This window comes from Spermophilus citellus, assembly GCF_964194105.1.
Source record: "Spermophilus citellus genome assembly, chromosome: X".
In the NCBI taxonomy this organism is placed as follows: Eukaryota; Metazoa; Chordata; class Mammalia; order Rodentia; family Sciuridae; genus Spermophilus; species Spermophilus citellus.
In genome coordinates, this window is record NC_138190.1 from 33,198,647 (window position 1) to 33,203,960 (window position 5,314).

Here is a 5,314-nt window from a genome sequence, read left to right on the forward strand (position 1 = left end):
CAAATGAACTAACAAACCGACTCCCAGGTGATGCTGTTGCTCCCGGTCCGCGGCCCACATTTTGAGTACCAAGGGTTGGGGCACCTAAATCTTACTCATGGCTGCTGTCACACTTCAAAATCCTAAAAGAAGAGGATCTGATCTGTTACATGTAATTATTTGGGTTCAACTTCCCCAGCCATTTCATAGTATTTTTTTGTTTCTACTATTAAGTTTTATTCCTACACACACAGTGCTGCTTGTTAAGATACCACTGTGTTTTCTTTTATCTCTCACTTCTATTGGAGGTGGACTTTACGTGAAGTTAATGAAGCTTACAGCCTAGGTCCCTTCTCTTGTATAGGCCCCATCCCACATTCTCAACATAGATGGCAATGTATTTTCACACTTAATATGTTTTTGTGAATTTACAAAAAGCAAAGAGGATCCCCTAATTTGTATAAATTTCAACTCACTGTGGAAACCTAGCTCCATCCTTGCATTTCTAAGAGAAGGTAAATATTTCTCTTATAGCCATGTCTCCAAAAATAGCAAGAAAATAAAAGCAAAGGAATCCACAAGATTTAAGAAAAATTTGGAGGGTTTGGAGTTGTAGCTCAGTGGTAGAGTGCTTGCTTGCCTGGCATGTGTGAGGCAATGGGTTTGATCCTCAGCACAAGGAAGGAATGAAGGAAGAAAGAGATAAAAAAACAAACAAAGGAAGGTAAGTATCGTGTACATCTACAACTAAATGAAAAGAAAAAAAGGGAAAAAATTGGAAGAGCATAATTCCTTGGGGAAGGGAAATATACATTTGGTTAAATCTGTAATCACCAGCTCTAATTTGTGATTTGTGCTGCCCACTTGACCCAGGTAGGCATCAGTGTTTGCAAGCACCCATCTGTCCTTTGCTAAAGAAGCATTGTAAGCCTAGAGCAGTGGTGCACACCTGTAATCCCAGTGGCTCAGGAGGCTGAGGCAGGAGGATCACGAGTTCAAAGCCAGCCTCAGCAAAAGTGAGGCCCTAAGCAACTCAGTGAGACCCTGTCTCTCAATAAAATACAAAATAGGGCTTCGGATGAGGCTCAGTGGTCAAGTGCCCCTGAGTTCAATTCCTGGTACAAAAAAAGGAGGAAGAGGAGGGGAAGGAGAGGGGGAGGAGGAGGAGGAAGATTATAAATTGAAAACAAAAAAAAGCCCCACCTGTGTCAGCCCATTACCACAGAGAAGTTCACAGAACCCATGAGCCTTGTTCTCCAAGACAAAAGGGTTCACCATGATAGTGAAGTGTGCCTGCTCTGGTTAATTCATGGGTGACAATACCAGAAACCTCACAACAGTGGGCTCCATCAAAGTGTCTGCAGCCATGGGGCACCTTTAGTCCTCCTCAACTTTGGCTACACCTTGGAATCACATGGGAAAACATTGTCACCTGGGTTATACCCCCAAAGATTGTCCTGATTTAATTGGTCTGGGATGTGGTCTGGACGGTAGCAGTTTTTATAGCTTCCTTGGTGATTGTAATAGTCAGCCATAAGATTCCAGAATCCTCTCCCAATTGAATGGTAGCCATAAACCATCCAGTTGGGAGAGGATGCTGGAACCTGGCTACTCAGACCAACAGCAGCAGCAGTATCTGCCCGAGTGGGAGAAACATCGGATCACAAACCATCCCCCAGACCTACTGAATCCCACTAAATTTTGAGAAGAACTGGTCAGTTTCTAGAACTGTGCTTTCTGAGGGCAGGGGCAATGGGGAAGGAAAAATTTGGAGACAAGAAAAGTCAAGTGACCAGCCTTCCCCAATTCCAGCTGCAGAAATTAGAAGCCAGTATGGTGAAATGATTTAGCCAAGGTTCCCCAGATGGGTGTCCTAGTCCCAGGTCTCCCATCTTACAGCTTCAACCAGGCTTTCTCTCCCTCGGCTAGACTCTGTCATTCTAGAAGGGCCCCAAAAGTCAGAGACACAGCTCTCATTTCCAAGTTGCAGAAACCACACAAATGACTGCAGAATTTCTGGCTTTATTTTTTTGCTATGGAAAAAAAAATACGTCTCAGTGTGATCCATTATGTATTCTGGGTATACACAATGAGTTATTCTTGAGACATATTTATGCTCAAGAATATTATGTATTCTCTTTATATACCATGCAAGGTTAAATTTTTGGAAAATTTGTATTTGCTTTTTATCACTCAGACATATAAGCGATTTATAGCTGGGCCTGATGGATTGGAATCAGATGGCAAAACCCAGATTAACCCCATGGATCCTAGTGGCCATTGGTCAGTCCTTGCTATTAATGGTATTTTCACCTGAGTGGATGCATTAAAGACTTTCGATATAAATATGCAGGTGGGTATCATTTTTGCAATGCAGACACTTCCTCTTGATCCATAAATTCATCCAACATTTTTCCAAGCCAGACATATTGAAATAGTCATACACTGAATAATTCATGAGGAAAAATTGGGGGGAGAGCTACATAGAGGTGACTCGTGGTGTTATGAGGTGGACACTTTCCATCTTACATACTCCACACTCACCACATATGCAGTGGTTGAAGCAACTGAGGGACCCTTCACAAGGCCCCTAACCCCTCAGTCACTCAACCAACTCTGAATGATCCTGTTTCAGAAATAAAAGATGCTCAGTGTATGCAGGCATATTTGAAGGCCATTGCGTAAACTGACCCCACCCAGGGGACGTCTGGCAACCTGTCAATGGAAGCTTCCCACTCAACTCACAACTTGATCACACGTGCACATGAGCAGGCGTGATCTATCACCCACAGTTTTCTGCCAAACCCAAAGAGAGTCTTTATGTGCAAATCCCTGACCAAGGGTGGTCCTGCAGAAGCGCTCAGCATTCACCCAGGTGTGAGAGCCAGCCAGAGGATGAATCATTATTATTTTTTTAATCAAGTAACAGGCCCAGGTGTAGCAGCAGCCCAGCTTTCTAATATCACTGTGGCTTTGATAAATATGTTCCATTCCTTGATAACTTTTCCAAATCCTTTAATATCCTGCAGCTCAGTCCCTGATGTCTGGCTGTCGCAAAAATGTGTGAAGGGAGACCAAATGTCAATAAAAATCTCCCTGCCTGCTTCAACCCAGTACATAATCAGCTCCAAGGTAAATAAATGGTAAGTTAGTTATCTGCTGTGGGGAGGGGAGGCCCCGGTGCTTATCTGACTTTCATTTTGGCCTTCCTATGGTGCTGACCCAAATGTCTTCTTGTTCTAGTCTCTTCTGGGGGCGGATGTTGGGGTTTTCCCCCTTTTCCTATTTTCCTTCCCCTCGGAGGGACAGCCTACTCTGCTTCTCTGAAACCGTTGTCCGCCTCGGCTGCGTTCTCTTCAACTCTATTAAATCACCTTTCATCACATTAAATACAGGTCTTCGGGGTGGTCAGAGAGCTGCGCTCTGAGGGATGATGTTATAATGAGGGCGACGTGTATGAAAAATCATTTGGCAGCTCAATCCCAGGCAGGCCACAAGGAGAGGGGAGGCGCCAAGCGCATCTCACTTGAGACAGGAGCCAGGCTCCTAAGGAAAGAGAGGTTTCATTCATTCATTCGCTCATTCGTTCATTCATTCACTCATTCATTCATTCACTTGTTCATTCATTTGCTCATTCACTCGTTCATTCTTCCACTCATTCATTAATTCACTCACTCATTAATTTGCTCATTCATTCGCTCATTTGCTCATTCTTTCATTTGCTCATTCACTTGTTCATTCATACACTCATTCATTCATTCATTCATTCAGCAGACACCTATGCAATACTGCTGTGTGTCCACCTCTGAGAACAATAGAGATAGAAACATCCCTTCCTTCATGGAGCTTCCATAAGTAGACCTATTTGAAGGCCACTTGGGGAACACGATTAGTAAAGATGAAGAGGCGGCTCATTTGAAGACTTCCCAGTGTCCCTGCCCACAAAGGACTCCTGCTCCAGCACCAAAGCCTGGTCTTCTTCCAGGAGATACTCTTTCTTTTGAGTGAAATTATCCTTTTTCCTATGAGCCATTCTTTTTTCCAAGAGCAATTGCCCTTGGAAGGGATTAGCTGTTATCACTTCCTAGCACCTGAGTGTGAATTTATTTATTGGCTCCTTTTCCTGCCTAGATAGGAGGGCCTCCGGGGCTGCTGAAAGACACAAAACTCCTGCAAAGGCAGCAGCAAGAGAGACTCAGGATGATTTGCATCAGGGTTGCTCCAGAGAGTCCCCTGAGGCCACCTATCCCCCATCTGGACCCTCTGAATAAGAATCTCCCTCCACAGCCTAAGAGCCCCTTCCCAGGGCTTTCCCACTAAACAACTCAGATAAGGTCTGGTTCCCTTTCCTCCTGATGGTGACGGCTTCCTACTGCTTCTTATCCTTAGGTAATACTGTCCTTGGTTGGTGACTTTAAGTAGTCTCTTTATTAAAGGAATACCTTACTGAATGGACCATCTGTTTGCTACCCAGAGTCAGATCCATACAGGGGCAAAGAAGAAGCAGGGAGATCAGTTCTAGAACTAGAATCTGGATGTAGTGGGGGGAAAAAAGGAATGCCCCCAGAGCCTGGTGTAAAGCAGTATTTTCACATTTAGTGGGGATGCCAATGTCTGCAAGATGCAGATTTCTCCCTCATATCCCCTTCTGACTCATTGGGTCTGGACAGAGGTCTGAATTGTGAATTTTTAACAAATATCAAAAATGATGTTGAAGCAGACAGCCTATTGTATTAGTCCATTTTGTGTTGCTATAACAAAATACCTGAGGCTGGGTACTTTATAAAGAAAAGAGATCTACTTAGCTCACAGGTTTGGAGGTTGGAAGTTCAAGATAAAGCAACCCCATCTGCTTAGTTCTCATGAGGGTCTCATGGCAGATGGCATCACAATGGCAGGGGCATGTGCAGAAGAGATCATAAGACAGGAAGCCAGAGGGATTCAAGGACCAGGTTTGCCTTTTTTTTTTTTAATATTTATTTTTTAGTTTCTCGGCGTACACACCATCTTTGTTTGTATGTGGTGCTGAGGATCGAACCTGGGCCGCACGCATGCCAGGCGAGCGCGCTACCGCTTGAGCCACATCCCCAGCCCAGGTTTGCCATTTTTATAACAGTCCATTCTTGCAAGAACTAACCAGGGTCCCGCAAGAGCCACGCTAATCCATCCTGAGGGCAGGCAGCATCTCCAATGACCTAATTACCTCCAGGAGGCCTCACTTCTCAGAGGTTGTGCCACCTCTCAACACTGCCACCCCAAGGGTTGAAGTCTTCAATGCATAAATCTTTGGGGGACACACTCAAACCAATTCCAAACCATGGTACCTGTGTTCCAC